We start from the raw sequence: 18587 nt of genomic DNA, 5'->3' as shown, positions 1-18587 counted from the left end.
ATTTTTTGGCCAACTTTTTCTTCTACGTACACCTGTGTGCGGCGGGCCAAATTTTAGAAATGATACTTGCCCGCGGGCCAAAACTAAATTTTCTAGCTATTTTTTTTGTTTTAAACATTTTTATTTAAATTAAATAATAGAAACACCTTTTGAATTTGTAAAAATATCCTAGATTTTAAAAGGAATTGACGAATGGTATTTCTATTACTTTATTTCAATGTATGAAAGCGAAACCAGAAGAGATATGCAGATAAAAAATTATAAAAAAAAAACAAAATAAATTTATTTTTTTCTGAAAAAAAAATTGTTTTATGTTTCAGTCTCTTTCAGTCCATCCTATTCTTAATTCAAACTTTTAAAACCCAATTTAACCTTCAGACGGAGTTCATTAAAATCGACATTAAACCGAAGCTAATCATTATTTCAATTTTCTTTTTGCGCAGAATGTTTCAAAACATGTTAATCTAACAATTCACCTCAATGATAAATGTTTGACAAGCAGTTGTACAGCAGCAGTACAACTAAGAGAACCTTAAGAACACGATAAAACGAAAAATGGCCCTATTTTTTTTTTGAAATATTATTATATTGGTAACCTTAGAAATCTTTAGTCCATGTATTTTTCAATTAAAAAAAAATGATTGGCATTTAGGCCCTAGGTAAGGAAGAAAAGATTCAACATATTCCCCGACTAAAGGCGGGGTTGGGAAAGAAAGACAAAAAATCGAAAGTGTACATCTACAATATCTACTTTTCGTTTTAGTTGAAATCTAAGTTTTTTGAGGTACAATGTTTACAAAAACTATTTAAAAATTTAGCTATGAGTCAGTCTTGATATGTTTCAAAATTTTGGAAAAATGGTTGATTTAAACAAAAACTTCAGTCTGTTGCATAACAGAGAATAAATAGTCACTGTTGCCAGAAAATTATAACACCCATTACAGATATTCTTTCTACTATTGATAAATTTTATCGAAAACTTCAATGCAAATACATTAATAGCAGGTCCAATCACCCCAAGCATTTATAATACCTTGACATCTTCGAGACATACTTTGGACAAGATTTTGCGGATAAGAAGTGTATTAAAAAAAACTCTGTTTTGTGAATCCCGCATGAGTCAGTATTATAAAATAACGATTGCTATTATCTTCTTCCTAAGACACACGAAAGATTAGCTTTATAGTTTTGGATTATTAATGTACGATTAAGGTAGTCTTTTTTTCATGAAATGGAATCGTTTGGACGCACTTTACGATACAGCGAACGGGTCGTTAAGTAGAGTAACCATTCATTTTTTTTGCTTTTTTCTTTTCCAAAACGGCCATGACCCGCAATATATGATACGTGTAATCTTTAGTTTATGATCTTTTAAGGAACTGATGACGATAGAACTTATATTTTAACAATAATAAAAAGACAAAAATCATCTAGGCGGGACGATTCGTGGTATGATTGGTAATTAATAGTAATATAAATAAATTTCATAATAGACATGTAAAATATTTGTATTTTTTCAGATTTTATTACAATAGTCAATTTACTCAATAGACATTGCCTAACACGAAACCGGCCAATCGTCTCCATCGTCATTAGTTCGACAGATGATCGCTACTGGGTCAAACTTTAATCTGTGGAAATATCCGTTATTTTCAACCAAATATGCGCATGTGCGCGTTCTGCAAATCCTTCGGTCCTAGATACTAGCCAATGCATTCATGTAAATTTTGATAAACGACTCATTGTTAGCTCCTGCTCCATTAACCAGAGCCATTTCGAACATGAATCGTACATGCTTGTTCATCCCATCCGATCGAACAGATAAACCTGTGGATAAACCATCTCCCAAATCAAAGCCACCAACTTCGGCTGCCATTCCTTTAAGCACGACTTGTCCAACACACAATCTATGTGCTGCTACATCACACACCGAGTACTGAACCGCTTCTTTGCAACGGCTCATAGAAGTCTTTTGCGAATTTCATTAATTATTTTCTGGATCGAGCCCGTCTTCATTTTGTTAACGCTAATTATCAGCACACCAACAAATCCAGGCCCATGTGACTGTCCTGACTGCAATCAGCTAAACTTGATCCAACTTTTTAAAGAACCGCCGAAACAGTAAGGGCTTGGTAAACGATCTGTAGAATAAAATGAGTTTTAATATGGCAACATGGCAGGATTTAATAAAGGCTTGATTTTCAGCATGGGGAGCACCCAATGAATATTCTAAACATTTTAATATAAAATTTTGACTTAAGGGAATATTTGTGATACTCACCACTCATCGCCTGATATAATTTCATTCTTTCCTTTCCATTTAGAGCAAACAGAACATCCTGGTTATCTTAATGTATCTTCTTTTACAGCATGATTTCATTGATCAGTTCTTCTTTTCAAGTAGTTTTTCAGTTTTGCTGCATACTCAGTCGTTTCTTTTCGGAGTCGTCAGGGCAGTCGTAATAATTTGTATTTTTAATAAGTTGTATTTGTATTAAACGCGACACAGAATAACCAACACAGTCTGGTAACGGGTGCTGATTTTCAGCAAATAATCCACATCTCGGTAAAGGATTAATTACACAGTTGACGACTATCGTCACAAACATCCGCAAAGTGACAAGCTGAAAGTAATCAGAAGACAACCAAAGTTAAAGACAAATAGAATTGGAGTAATTTTTCTAAGCTTAGAAAATTCGAATACATACTTACATTTTCCCATTGATGCAGTATTTCAATATCGAGTAAACATTGGAAAAGCCTCCTGGGACATCGAAGTCGGACTCGTTTGCATCTTGCCCGGAAAGACCATTTTTCTGGTAAGAGTTTTCTTTCTTTTGCTCATGAAGAGTAACAAATCGCACATCCGGTTTATCAATACATATTCCGAAAGCAATGGTCAAAACTGGCATGTTTTTCTTCGCTGTATGATACGAATGAACTTTGACGTCCCGTTGCATTAACTGGGTTGAATTTCCTCCGTATCCTAAACGGAAAACTTATAAATTGTATAGCTCATGTTTTGTAACTTTTACAGATGTGCCAGCAGTTGGAGCATTCCTCGGCCGTTCTTTTTTTTCCAGCACATGGTAGTACAGATTGAAGTCCGTTAGATAATCATGACCAGACTGTGGGCAACAGTAAATTTCGTCTAGAAAAAAAGATGCTTTAATTATGGTCAGTGATTTTATCATACAATAAAAAAAATTAGTATTTACCAACATTTCTGCAAGGTGACCATTAACCGGCTTTTCTTAGAAATCCTCTCCGGCATGATGTGAAGCATCCGTAAACATTCGAAATATGAATCCCTTGCCCTCGGAGAAGTCTTTCCGTTGGTAGTACTCGGTCATGTTATTCAAAAACTGTTCCTTTTCACGTCGTGTAACAAAAATTAGTTTTGCTCGCCTTCTCTGGGCCCAGATGTCTGTTTCCTGCCAAGGTTCCTGACATTTTTTGAGCAGCGGATTCAAAGGAAAAAAGGCAAGCAAGCCACCAAGTATGATTGGGCAAAAGGAAAGAATTATCCGTCTAAGACTCGGAATATACCTTGAATTGTCACGGCTTCCAAAGATGAAATTTCAACTCATCTTGAAACATTATTTTCATGTAAACCTGGCTATTGTCAATGATGTGTGGATTTTCCAGCCACTCAGCAGTCCTGATTCTGGTCAGCGTTCCAAAAGTCAGCCTAATAGGTACTTTTCACATTCCGCCGGGAAAATTCGTTGATGTACTTCACGTGGTCCTTCCGAATGGTGATACGAATCAGATACGCCTGGGGATCGATCACTTGGGCGCTGGATAGCAGCCACTTGCATGGAATTAGGGAATTCGCATATCACTAAAGAACAGCACCACCTCCAGATAAGCTGATGATTTTCTCGTTGGTTCATTCTGATTGCCCACGAACATTAATTTGAGGAATTGGGCTATTCGCTAGTAGGTACTGTTATCGTTCTTAAACGCGATTCGTAAATTTACCGGGAGTCAGAATTTCAACTTCCCCGGAAAAGGCTTCGACTGCCTTCCGCTGGGAGTACAAAATAAGTTTGTTTACCTTTTCACCCGTTTAGGTTGGTCGTTTGATTTTGACAGCGTTTTGCTCGGGAGCAGCACCGCCAGGTGCATACATAAAGGCATCTTTTTTTCCTTCGTACAAAGTTGATTCTGGAAGTAATAAATTTTTGTTTAGCAAACTTTGAGAACTGAGATTTAAAAAAATCTTACCAAATTAAAGTTCGTCGTTCTTGATGAATTTACAATTCCGGTTACGAACTCTGCGATCCTCGAAATTGTAGTTTCGAAACTGGTCTGAAACAGAACGGAACAAGGCTCCGCTTCGATGGAAGCTTGTCGAGTCGGCAACGGCAACTCGTCCAGCACGACTACATTGGACAGCGCATCGGCCAAGGTGGATGATGTTGTCATTCCTCCGAAATTGAGGTATAGAAGGCACGGTTTAATTTTCACTACCGCTTTTCTGTTGATTGAGCAGCCGCCTGAATGGTTTTTCCACCTCCTAAAAAAATATAATTTTTGTTTTGATTAGTTCTAGTTTATCTTAGAATGCATTACAAAATATGAAACTCACCGTCAGAACCAATTTCATTGTTTTTCCGGTGCAAATATTTGTTCTTTCAGTCCTAATTTCCGGCTAAATTGAAGTTTTCCAACCGAGAAATTATCGATGCAATCGCAAACACGCCATTTTTTTTCTTTTGTTTGCGACTTATGCAAACACAGCTAGGACAAAAAATCTGATTCCACTAATTCGTTTTTAGATCACAAACTGTATCTTTCAGTAATAGTTTAATGATCATTTCTAGCGAAGGCGCATTATGAATAAAATAGTATTGAAAATTGGATTGTTTAAGGACGATACAACGGATAGTCACTATTAGGGTAATCGGAACTGAATGATATTGAAGATTCAGTGTACGGTATTTGATTATGCGGGATAACATTTGAATGCATGGATGGAAATTGATGGAATTTTCATCGTAGTTACCTGGTGTTATAATGTTTACATAAGCAAATTCTTGTGTTCTGTCAAGTTGTTTTTGAGGTAGAGTCCGATAGGGAAATGTTTCGACTTTAATTTTTGGGCAACACTAGCGCCATCTATAATGTATACTATGAACCACCTTTTTTAAATCAAGGAAATTTTTGATTACGTTCGCTGTTTCTTGAAGCTTGACTTTCAAAATAACTCAAGATTTTGAATTTGGTCGTGAATTTTTATCACTCCACCAGTGATTTTGTGTAATACACACAAAACTTTCGGGGCTCCACTTAGCAAAATTTCACTGTTACTTTCCGTTAGCAAAAATATTTTTTTACCGTCGAGTTAGCAAAAAGCTAAATTCACTTGATTTTAGTAATTTTCCAGTTTATCTTCCTCGATTTTAGTAAAACGAAGGTTTTTTAGCCGCTTTGTGTACAGACAGCAGCCGCCGCGTGTTGGGAGGAGAAAAACAAACTGACAGGATTGAGCGCGGTTCCGAAAGTTCGATTCTGGTGGTTCTAAAGGTGGCTAAGTCAACTACGATATACTAGCCTAATCGACGCCGGAAGCGTACAGGTAGGGTCAATTATAAATTATACAGATTTTCCAACTTCTTAATTTTAAAATTGTTTATTATTTTTCTACCGAGACAGAAAATTCAACGAGCTCCATCCGACACACAACTTAGTGCATTCGTTGGTAAGAATGGCATTGTATTCCGCTCGCCGGAAGGTGCGTCCCCAGGATCGGAACTTCTGTTCTACGAAGTGTTAAAATTTTTAAGAAAAATGTGAAAAATAAATTAAAAGTGAATGAAAAATAAGTGTTATATTTAATAATCAAACATTTCCCTAAATCTGCAGAGAAAAAACCATAAATTTTGAAATTTCAGGTCCGGGCGATCTTTTTTTTCGGTTTTTGCTAGAAAAGTGAGCAAAAATTGCGGCGGCTAAATTTTTCTCTTGTTTGCTAAAATTTTAGTTCGATAAAATTGCTAAATTTATTGCTAAGATTTTAGCTGGTCAAATTTGAGCAAAATTTTGCTAATTTCCGGCCTCGAAAGTTTTGTGTGTAGCTTTTTCCAGGTCCAACTAAAACAGAGTAGATAAACTTTGTGGGACCTAATAAGAGCCTTGCAGAGAAAACGGTTGCATTTGAAGGCAGTTTTTTTTTTAATTTTAGCCATTCATCCTGTCAATTGTTATGAAAGAATGAGTAATTTGCAGTTTCCGCAGATCGTAAGTCTCCTCAAGTACTAGACAATAATTTTTTTCCGTTTTTTATTCTTGATTATTTCCGGGAAATACAGGCGAGACTTGTCAACGAAAAGTTTCTGGTTGGTAACCTGCCAGGTGACCGTTCATTGCGAAATTTTTCAAAATATCTCTCCACAAGCAGTTCAAATATTTTGCGCACGATTTGACCATCGTATTTTGTTTAATTTACCGGTAGGCAGCTTTTCTACCTTGTAGAAATGAATTGAAGCGTATTTATAAGTCAGCTAGACGAATCAGTAGAAAAAGTTGACTTTTTCATCACTTCCTCATTTATATTTTCGGATTGAGCTTGAAAAATTTTCTCACATCCCTCTCACTTCACGGAATCAACAATCTCCACTTTTATTCAAATTTTAGCTCTTTATTGGGTCCTCTAACACTTCTTTAATGATTTACCATGTGAACTTCGGTCGAATAGTTGATTTTTAGCTGTTTTATGTCTCCCACTGGGACTTTTCTCGATCCTGCCCAAAAAATTTTGTCAATGAACTTCAGTATTGGACGCAATCTCAAAAATCACTTGATAGATTGTCACCAAATTTTGCGCACGTACACATCACATTACTAGGTAGCTTCAATGAAAATTTCATCAATTCAATTCATTCAATTCGATGCATTCAAAATTTATTTATAAAACAAAGTGTTGCATTTTTTTCGAATACACTCCTCTTTCCTCTGAAAACGACCTTCGAATTTTGTGAATCCGGCGGACAAGCTGTTCTGAATTGCAGGATCGGAAGACTCTAGCTTAATCTTCGTTTGAACCTAAACGTTTCCAATTGGATTGACATCAGGCGACCGAGACGGCCAATCTAAAGTCACGACCTTTGGGGTGCCAACACAAAAAACTGTTTCAAAACGCAAAGCATTTCGAATCGAAAAAATCTTTCTAAACATTGCATTTAACCCTTTAGAAGCCAATTTTTTTATTGCTGAAGAATTCACAGAAGTTGTGTTGTAGGAATGCTCATAGTTACGTAACGTTTTTTTTCTTCGAGTTTTTTTTTATTCATACAAGCAAATGGCAACTCGGAAGAAGACAATCAATTAGTTTTAACAGAGAATTATCATTTTTGAGTACCGTAATCCGGGGTAAGATTGATCACTTTTTTCAATATATTTCAATTATTTGTTCTGTTAAGAGGAATTTGGCATGTTTTATATTTTTAAAACCAGTACTGGACTCCTATGAACGTAAAACATGGATGCAGAAATTTATTAGACCACTTTAAAATTGATTTAAAAATCGTTTTCGTCTCTGTTCAGAATTTGATGCTTTGGGGTGACATTGATCAGTCTATATTCTGACAGTTTTACGAAGTTTTTTGATCATAAAGGATACAAAACTTCTTATGATATTTACATACGCAAATTTATCAATTTAACCTTGATTTTTAACTTTTTATTTTGAAAATATTAATAATCGAAAAATTACTATGATGCTGCCTACATTCAGGGGCAATAATTACAATATTTGCTAAATAGTTTGAGCTTCAAAATACAATTGAAATTTTACCTTCACATATTCCCCTAGGCCTTCTCACTATTTCCAATTTCATGTTTTCTTCAAATTTAACGATTTTATTGAGCTCCTATCCATTTGTCCAATACTGGCTTACTCTTGGAAAATGTCCTTATTTTTTAAATATCAAAAATTTAACATTAAATGACTACAAAAAACTGTTCATATACAAAGAAAAAGAGTTGTTCTTTCACATTTAACAACCCGTTTGCTCTTAAATGCGTTTTGGTATCATCAGTAGAGCTGTTTTTCGCGAGCCTTGGAAAAAATAGATATTTTAAGATTTTGAAATAAGATTTTTACTGACAGAAAAAATTTCAAATACAAACCAAATTTTGCCTATTTGATACTCAATTAGTAAGCTTTCAAACGTAGAAGACAGTTTTCAAAAATTCAAACTATAGACTGAGTTATTGATGATAATGTGGAAAAGTTTATTGTTGGTCAAATTTACCCCGGTGATCAAAGTTACCCCGTTTTACGGTACTAAGAAGCCTTAGGACAGATTTTAACTTATATTGAAGATCGTTAAAGAATCGTTTCGTTTTGAATTTTGAATTCCGAAGGTTAAAAAAAAAGCATTTTAACATAATTGTTAAAAAAAAATACATATTTGTAACCTTTTAAATTTAAAATTCAGAAATAAATGAGGAGGGGGGAGGTGGTATTTATCAGTGTGAAGTAATTTTTATAGAGAAGTACGTCACAGTGTTCTGATTTGTGACATACGGGGAGGAGGAGGGGGTCAAAAACAGCATTTTTTGCGTTATGTAATTAATGAACACCGCCTTACACGGTGTCCTTTTTATTTAGAATAATTTCAACAAAAAAAACTCAGTCTCTCTGAAAAATTGCCACATTATAGAAAAGACTCACTCCTATGCACCGCACAATTCAGAAAATACCGATCGGGGGCTCTAGAGCAAGTTTTTTTTTATAAGAATTGCGAACATACGATTAAAAGTTTCAAGTTTTCGCCGAAAAGTTTTTCTAAGAACTCCAACTTTTAAATTCTTGAGATTAAATTGTTTGGAAAATTTATTTGGATTCTAAATTTTTGGTAAAAATGTCAAATTTCAAAGAAAATTTGAAAATTTTCAAAAAAAATATCTATAATTATCCTTCAAATTAATTGTCAACACTGTAGTAAATAAACAAAAGCACATTAATAATGGTGTTTAACTACTTTATGATCATTTCTATCGAAGACAGGATGTAATTTTGAGTTGAGTGAAGAAAGTTACAATTCAATCATTCATCAATATATTTCCGCCCCCTAGGTTTTATTGGTCTTTGGACACCTATGCTGCCCCTATGCGCATATGAGTCCCATGTGCCTTTTCACAATTCTGTAGTTATCGATATATAATGCGTCTTTGATGTCCAATTTACCTATACAACAAGATTTTGTTTAAAGTTGGTTCTTAAAATTTTGATAAAAAATATTACCCTTGGTGTGTCCAAAATTGCGCGCTGGGGAATACAATCGGAGTCATAATCAATAATTTAATGCTGAAAACATTCATTTACTTAAAAACTGAACATATAGTCGCAAAATATTTTCGAAAAAAAAATCTGTCTTTTGAACATAAAAAAAAATATGAACAAGTACTTTAATATGTGTTGGGAGCCTACTTCGTTGAATAATTCTACTGAATCAAAGCAATCGAAGGATTTCCATTAATTCAACCACGGTATAAGAAAAGTTCAGATACCGGTATTTTGCTAGCAACTTTCTATCTCCTTTAGTGAACATTTTCGATTTATTCAATCGAAAAAGCTCACTGAAAATGATAGTAAGTTGCAATCGAAATACCGGTATCTGAACTTTTCTTATACCGTGGTTGAATTAAAGGAAATCATTCGATTGCTTTGATTCAGCTCAATTTCATGTTTTTTCTTGGAAATTTTATCTTCAAGAATTGTAGTAGCTTCACTGCCTCAGTACCATCTCTATCATATAACACAGTTTATACGGAAAGTTGCCTTCAAACCAAATTCGCCAATTCTTGAGAAAGTCACTCACGTTTTGGAAGATGCCGCATCCATCACGATCTGGTCGAGCCATGAAGGAAGCAGCAATGTTGCTCTGTGTCCATAGCTTTTTATTTCCTCGGTCTGGTACATTTTTTTCCTTCTGTTTGATTTCGGAACATCATAATTAGAAGGTGGTAAAACCATTTCCTGCACCGACCATCATCGATTCGCCCCGTTTGTTTCCAGCCAGATTCGGTCATCATCGGTGGTTTTGTCCTACACCAATCAATAAACAAATAAATAAATAAATTAGCTATTCAACCGCAAGTTGGTGGTTCAGTGGTTTGATCTGTTGAATTACACGACAAAACGGGAACGATTTACTAGACAGTTTGGGAGTTCGGAATCGTAAAGCAACGAGACTCAGATAATTGTATGGTACAAAACAAAAGCCACTAATTCAAACAGTTCTACTGAACAAGCAGTGGTAAAACGTTTTAGGAAACCCATTTTTTTTTACCTTTTCGCACTCATTTGATATTATTTCCAATGATTAAAACCCATTTTTTACTGAAGTGCATGAGCATACCTTGTGTAAAGTTTAGAATTGGTTAACAAAAAATGTGCTTTTATAAAAAGGTAGTGCAGCCTAAAATACTGAAAATGTTCAAATAAAAATTGTTTTTGAGGCGCTCTTGTTTTCGCTCTTTCTATCCAAAATGGTTTCACTTGTATGAATGTTACATTGTTGCTTTATTTGCATTTGATAGAAAAAGGGAAATCACAGACAGCAACAAACACTTTTTGCCTCTCAAAGATGTTACAATTTTCTTTGATCGATGTACGGTTTTTTGTTTGGCTGCTTCAGTTTTATTGAGTTATTTTATAGTCTTCAACACAAGTGGTGAAACACATGTTTATTCAAATAAAGTTGTAAAGTAGTCTGTCTACGAAATGCTTTCTCCGGCAGATGTTTACGTTTTTCAAATGTTTCGGTTTCAGTTTGTAGTACGCAGAACAGAATTAAAACTGAAATGCATTATACTGTAGGACAGGATGGTAAGAGACCATATAAATTTTGTAGATTGGCCCAAAAAATTGCAAAATTTCAGCTCAATCGGACTTGCCTCAAAGCGCTCAAAGTTTCGATTTTTCGGCCTCAAATATTGTAACTGATAGAAAAAGCAGCGGCTTGACCAGCTTAGGCAAGGTACTCTAAAAGTACGGAGCCAGGGCCGGCTGGCTACTGAGTAACCAAGGACTTTACGGATAAAACCAGAAATTTCATGTTTCTATGTTTTTTTTTTATTAATGTTTTTATGTGGCGTGTTGCCTGTGTGGTTGTACTCCATTTTCCCGAAAACCAGAATGAATAATCACCAGAAATTCACTTCCCCAGAATTTTTTTTTTCCAGAATGCGCCATTTACCAGAATTTTTTTCCCAGAATGAATTTTCGCCAGGATTGCCATTTCCAAGAAAATTTAATATAATTATCCAACCTAAAATTCAAAAAATTCAAATAGATTTTTTCCACAGTAATAGGGTTTCCATAATACTATTCTACGCAACCAACGAGGATGGAGGGGTCGAGGCGGCACAAAGCCGCCGAAGCTCCCAAATCCGAGGTCTAGGTCTGCCGGGGCTTCTTAGATCTGCGTGAAAGCTAGGGGTGATCCCTTAGTTCCGTCCGCCACGCGACAGCGTGAAGGACAAAATGTTTTTCAAGTTCGAACGCGCAGCGTGAGGAGTCGGATGCCAAAAAGGTTTTTTAAAGGACCATGGTTAGCATTAAATCAATAAAAGTACCCAAACTATAAACAAAGCACAATATTGGTTCTAAAATAAATTTAGTTGGAAAATTCCAAACCTGTTGTTTCATTAAAAAAAAAACATTTTGGAATAATAAATTTCGAATCATATAGAATTTACAAGAATTCATCAGAAAAAATCAATTAATTAGAATTAGAAGAAAAGATCTGGGATTTGTGCCATTCTGGGGAAAAAAAATCTGGGAAATGGTCCATTCTGGGAAAAAATTTCTGGTAAATGGTGCATTCTGGAGAATTTTTTTTCTGGGAAATTGTTCATTCTGGGGTTTGATTTCGGGTATTTGTCATTCTGGGAAAAAATCATTCATTCATCGTCTGTGTGTATAAAACAATGTTCTGTGTAATTTATGGCGTTTATTTGGCTCACTAACCGTGGTTGTGCTGCAGTTGCTGTTGCGTCGCGACGTCGTTGTTTTGAAAACCCCGTTCCAGAATCAGGAGGGCCGTCGATGTAATGGCGTATCGACGGGGTGCCGAAACGGTCGGCGAAAGCGGGCGTTGCTGGACTCGGTCGTTGCAGGCGTTTTCCTTGATAGGCTTTTAATCGGTCTGCCCACGAGAGAGCCCCGTATCCGGACAGACCGAGAAGGGAAGTTCTCCTTGGTATTTAGGGGTCCTCAGACCCCGAGAACGTTGTTGCTGGTACTTTACGTTGAGGTGTGAGACCACAAGGGATCTGCGGGCCGAACCGTGAAGAGGTCAAACCGGTATTCGGGTGAATTCCGTGGACGTTCACAAACACTAGTTATACAGAAACTTGACTACACTCACGGACGCCTGGTACAGAAGAGAGCTCGAATATGGAAGCAAGCTTCCTTTTCAACTTTTTCACTCCATTTTCCACTTGATCCTCCTTTTCCTCCATTGACAGCAGCTCGCAGCAAATGTAGCCTACTGTGGTGCTATCTTGGTGTCAGGCAGTACAAGAATATGAGTTTTCTAGCATACAACATATCAGATTACGAAACTGAAACAAAAATCTAATAATTTGTAATCAACCGGTTACAATATCACCTACACCTACACCTACAATACCATTGGTCCCTGGTCCCCAAAGGAACTCGGAAAAATAAATATTTTAATTTTGATGGCAATGACTCAAAATCCATAAACATCGAGATCTGGTCTTGAAAAAAAAAAACTGAAAAAAACGACTTTTTGGGACTCAGCCGGTTGTCCGTTTTCCATATCTAGGCCAAGTTCCAGAAAGTGCATTCCATGTTTTATGCAGTTTTAAGGCATTTTGAATCAAAATTAAAAATTTCCTTTAAGCTAGTTGAGTCAAAAACTCGAAACATTGAGCAAAACAAGAGAGACATTATTTTCTCTTCTCCTTCTGTTACTTACATAGTCCAGACTGATAAGCAGGCCGGACAAATTCGGTTAATTTGTCTAAAATCTGGCAAAATCCGGGCATGTGACTTCAAAATTCTCAACCCAAAAATCGGGCAATATCCGGACCAATTTGGTCGAAACGTAAAAATAATTTAACAAAAAGTAACAAGAGGAACACTTGAAACATTTTTTCCATCGAAACACAACAGTAGATTTCAAATCGTATCTTATGTCTGGTGTACACTTTGCGTGAAAATGAACTTGAAAAATCTTTATTATTTTATTTACATAGTATTCCGTCTCATGACATAACTTGACGAACATAATTCCTAAAATTCACTCGGTCCATGGCAACCGTTGAAAAATCTTATTTTGTCCATAACTCAAAAACGTGTCACAACTAGTGTTTGTAACATGGTGGAATCGATGGGGAATGGTTGGAAGAAGGAAATCCAACTGGTCTTGTAGTTCAAAATCTTCTAAAACTGTTTTTATTCCGATTCCCGATTATCCCTTACTTATCATGTAAACGGAACCAAATTTGGCGTGTAACTGTTTTTCGATACGAAGAATGTTTGGTTATCTTAAATAGAGCCCTCCCTTCTTCCAGCGTGAAGAATGCAAAGTGGGTTGTGAGCTTCATACAATTTTTATAGCATAACTTGAGAACAATAACAGCAGATGGAACCAAATTTCGCATGGAGGGGTATTTGGGTACGAGAAATTGAATATTTTATATCCCTCACTCCTTCAAAGAGATGTATGAAAAGGGGAAGGGAGGAGGGCTCCCTTACATTTTTCAGTATAACTGTATGATCGAGCAAATGAAACCAAGTTTGGCATGTGAGGGTATTTGAATACGAGAAATATTTCTATGATAAATTGAAGCCTCTCCTTTCTTTCAGCGGGAAGATATAAAGGGAAAGGGGACTTCCATACAAATTTTGTGCATAACTCGATAATTAATCGGGCAAATGAAACCAAATTTGGCATAAAAAGGGTATTAGAGTACAAAAATTATTTCTATGAATATTAAGTTCTAACCCGTCCAATCAATGGGGATATAGGGAGGGGGGATGAGATTCCCTTTCAAGTTTATGCATAACTCAAGGCCTACGAAAATATGGCTTTGGATGGTATTTCAACACGAGAAATATTTCAATGTGAAACAATTCCTTTCTTGAAGTAGGAGGATAGATTGGGAATATAGGAAGGGAATGGGAGGGCTTGCGTACAATTTTTTTCTCTACAAAATCCGTCAAATTTATCCAACAAATGGACAAAATTTGACATGGAAAATCATTTTGGTATTGTTCTATGATTATTTCATACACCATCCTCTTTATAAATAACTACAAATGAAGAGCAATATGAACCCAATAAAATGTTGTTAGTATAAGTTCTCAAATGGAACCAACTATGGCATGGAAAGATATTTGGTTAAGAAATATTTTTCTACGATAGTTATAGGTTAGAGGACGAATGACCATGTTGGTTAAAATCCTCTATAAATAAACAAAATAGAATAGAATAGATTGTTATAGACCCTTACGCCTTACAGTGTGATGATGGTAGGAAGGAAGGAGTTCCATATAATTTTATTTGTAAAGCTTAAAAACTCATCAACCATTGGAACTATATTTGATATATCTAAGAGGACCTCCTAATCACAGGGGAGGGGGGATTGGAAGGACAGGGGGGCTCTCTTACCAGTTTTTCTTGCATAAATCGAGAACATATCAAGCAAAAGGGACCATATTTCATATGTTAGGTTTGAGACCCTCCTCTTTCATGACGGAATCGAGAAGAAAGAGGAAAATTTTATTATATTTTATTTGACATAACTCGAAAATTCTAATCAAATAAATGGAGCCTAATGTGGCAAGTGACGTTTTTTAGATACTTAAAATATTTCTAAGGTATAGTTTGTGAGCCCCTCTAGCAAAGGAAGGGGAGAGGGTGGGGAATTTGAATCAATTCAATAATCAAAGTCAAATGAAATTGTTGATTTTCAATGCCAGAAGACATACCCCTGTTAAACAGCTTATAACTTACTAGCTAACCCGGTAAACTTCGTTTTACCTTCTAAAGTATAAATCGTAATAAATGTTTAATTTCATCTACACGTCCTTAACTTAATCGTGCTCGCGAATAGATTCTTATGGAAATCGTAACAAATAAAGTTGAATTTGTATTACGACCACCTTCCATAAAAAGTGAGATTCTTGAAACTACTATACAAACCATCTCTAGCCCAAAAAACCCTCGGATACCAAATTTGACTTCATTCTGACCGACCATTCATACGTGATGTTGTTACAAAGAAAATGCCTCTATTTTTATATATAAGATTTGCCTAATAAGATACAAAGTTATGGCCTTCAACAAAGTTGTTCAGTGGAAAATTTGCTTTAGAGAATTTATAAATTGTCACAAAAGCCATTGGCAGGCTCGTTTCCACAGAAGAAACAAAAAAGGTTTTTATTTTTGAGTACAAAATATTTAATTTTCCCATACAAACCTAAATGTTCAAATTTACTCTTGTAAACGTTACTTAAAAATTCTGCAAAATGTCATGGATGAGTTTTGAACCAAAACGATGCTTTTTAGACCCCAGGGTTAGAGAAATACAAAAATGACCCCAAATCGACTCAATCTAATGTACAGTAGCATTAAAACACACGCCAACTAATAACATAAAAGGGGTTTCCTGGAACCTTGGACAAATTCCTTGAACGAAAATTGCCATAAATTCATTGATATACGATGCTTTGGTCATCTCAATGACAAATTAAACTGGAGTAAATTGTAGTTTTTCCATCAAGAGTTATTTTCTCATTCCCTTTTGACTCTCCCATTCGGTTCGAATTTATCACGTTTTGTTGAAGCATTCACAACCGTTTTATTCGTGTGTTGTTTAGTCAGTTGTGTCTAGTTTTACCTAACTAGGCAGGTTCCTCAAGCCCCAACAACAAACCAACGAACGAAGAAGTTCACAGAGAAGTAAAATATGCAATTAATTAAACGATTAAATTATCACCGAGCAGAGTTTTCACACTTGCTCTGGAATGAATTTTCAACATGTTTATTATCAAGGGGGTGGAATCTGTTTGGATGGAGAACAGACTGCGGTAACAACAATATGTCTGCCATTTTTTCACTATCAGACCCAGCCGTCGTCTGGCTGAGCCGTGTTTTGTCCCTTAAACTTGGGCGCTTAAGGTTTAGTGACCCTTTCACAACGTGACGACGACAATCTGACGGATTAGATGGATGTCACATTTTCCCGCTCGAGTTTCAGCAACAAGAAAAGGGCACGCTTTTGGGACATACCGGAATCCGTTTGGGGTACCAAACATTTTTTCTGTTTGTCTGCCTCCGTCAAGCTTTCGATTTCTTTTAACCTGCTTTTCAAAATTATGAATTCATGAGGAGATGAGTTTTCAGCCGGCCGAGAGGGTTTTTCTTCAGGTTTTCCCTCAGCGCTGCTCGGTGATGCAATTCATTTTGTTCATTAATTTTACGATCAAACTTGGGTATTCATTGAGGCTCTTCTTTTGGAATGTAACTTTGGCACGTTTTTTATCATTGGTACGTTTTGTGTGGCAGTTATGAGTTATGATTTAAAGTGTCTAGTTTAACTACCAGAGTTTTATTGATAATTTGATATTGAAGCTTAACGAATAGACGAATTAATTTTTCATTCCTATCCACATGTTTGAGGACGGACACATATTCAATTAGGGCACATGGAGTTGTCATAGCACACAAAATGTTTGTTTTCCATAGCGAAATATTTATATATTCATTTAACAATCTTTGCAGATGCTTCAACTATCCTATTCCAGATTTGAAAACAGATTTCAAAGTATTAAAATAAAATTCACTAGCAACTTCATTAAATCTAATACAACATACATCTAAAGGGTTGTTTGGACCGTATTGAGTTCGACGATGAGAGAGTCTCAGCAATTCCTGGGATCGGGAGGAGCTTAAACGGTAGAAGTGATAACAGCTCTGGACAATCCACGTTATTCTGCAAGATGTCGAAAATGAAGAGTCATTGTAAGAATACGCGCCTTGATGCCAGCGTCGGAAGATTTAGTAGCTAGCAACGTTGTTCGTAAGGCGGAAGTTAAAGGGAAGTTCTAAAGTAGCTGGCATAGAGCGTATCTGACGGAGCATCGTTGTACTCTCTCTATTTTTTCGATTGTACCGCCTAATACGGTGCCCAAATTTGCACTCCAAATTCCAGAATGTTACGCACAAGAGCACAATACAGTGATTTCAGACTGTAGAAGTCACTAAAAAACTGCGTGTTCAGTTGTGTGAAGCCAAGAACCGCGTAACTTTTGGCTAAGTACTGTCGTTGAAATATGTTGGGAGAAGTTGAGCTTGTTGTCTAAAGTGATACCAACGTCTTTGACGACCGATGTGCGATTCAAGTTAGTTGTTGACATTTTGTACTAGAAAGTGATGGGACTTCGTTGTCGAGTGAACGTGATGGTAGTACATTCGGTAATATTCGGAGTCATGCCGTTTTGATGGCACCTATCTAGCGGACTGTCAATGTCTTTTTGGAGAGCGCAGCAGTCGACTAACGAAGAAATTGTTCGGAAAATTTTGAGGTCGTCGGCGTACAGCAGTTTTTCTGACTCAAGAGTAGCATTCAAATCGTTGATGAAGAGGAGGAATATCAGAGGTCCCAGGTGACTTCCCTGAGGCACTCCCGAGGTAATTTTGAATGGTGTAGAGTAAACAGAGACCAGTTGTACGAAAGCAGATCGGCCTACGAGATACGAGGTTATCCAATTGCAGAGCCAATCAGGAAACCCCAATCGCCGCAATTTTTCAACAGCCAAATCATGCGGTACGTTGTCGAAAGCCTTACTCAGATCTACGTACACGGTTGACTGGCTATGAGAAACACTAATTATGTGGAACCTTGAATCAATTTTAAACTAGTTCGTTTTTTGTTCTAGAACAGTCGTCTACATGGTTTGTACTGGAATAATAAGATTGGAAAAGCACTACTGGCATAAACAGTCGAGCTCTCAAGCAAAATGATGCATGACCTCTACATTCATGTGGAACAAGACCAACATTCTATAGGATTTTTCTATTATTGGATAATTTATCCCGAAATAATCAAAATTAAGTCAGAATCGAACCATACGTAAAGCGGGCCATAGACTACACAAATTGGCCTGTACAAATTCGATGATTCCGCGTCGATTGTTTGATCTATGCTCGCCCACACACTATACAAACATATTTCTCGCGAACACAAATGATTGCTGGCGAAAACAGCAACAGCAACAAAAAAACCATCTCCACCCCGGCTGGGAGAATGTTTTGTACAAAATATTTCGATCCCGACCGATTTTACTCCAACCGTTTGGGCACTCATTCAAGCAGTGCCATACACTATGCAAATCGTGCTCACAGCGACAAAATTTCATCGAATTTCATCGCATTTGTACAAATGTTGTGTAGTCTGTGGCCCGCTTAACATTCTTATTTCGACTTGCTTGCAACAAATTGAATATACGCAATTTTAGCAACAATTATGCAAACTATCTAAAAAATGAAATTCTATAACACTATCCGGGACTCAATCAATTTTTTTTTCGAAGA

General features: G+C 36.3%; 1 protein-coding gene and 1 long non-coding RNA gene across 2 annotated transcripts in view; one reads left to right on the top strand and one right to left on the bottom strand.

The window, feature by feature from the left end:
* LOC129752640 (uncharacterized) overlaps positions 1-18587 on the top strand; it is a 642051-nt gene that overhangs the window by 31801 nt on the left and 591663 nt on the right. The gene's annotated exons all lie outside the window — the stretch shown is intronic.
* LOC129751062 (uncharacterized) lies at positions 2717-5026 on the bottom strand. Its single transcript, XR_008738585.1, has 4 exons — positions 4595-5026; positions 4231-4522; positions 3219-4170; positions 2717-3151 (listed from the first exon to the last, which is right to left on the bottom strand). It is a non-coding gene; the product is annotated as an uncharacterized LOC129751062 (long non-coding RNA).

Source organism: Uranotaenia lowii, chromosome 3 (genome assembly GCF_029784155.1).
Source record: "Uranotaenia lowii strain MFRU-FL chromosome 3, ASM2978415v1, whole genome shotgun sequence".
Lineage (NCBI taxonomy): Eukaryota > Metazoa > Arthropoda > Insecta > Diptera > Culicidae > Uranotaenia > Uranotaenia lowii.
This window is presented reverse-complemented; position numbering and strand designations above follow the sequence as displayed.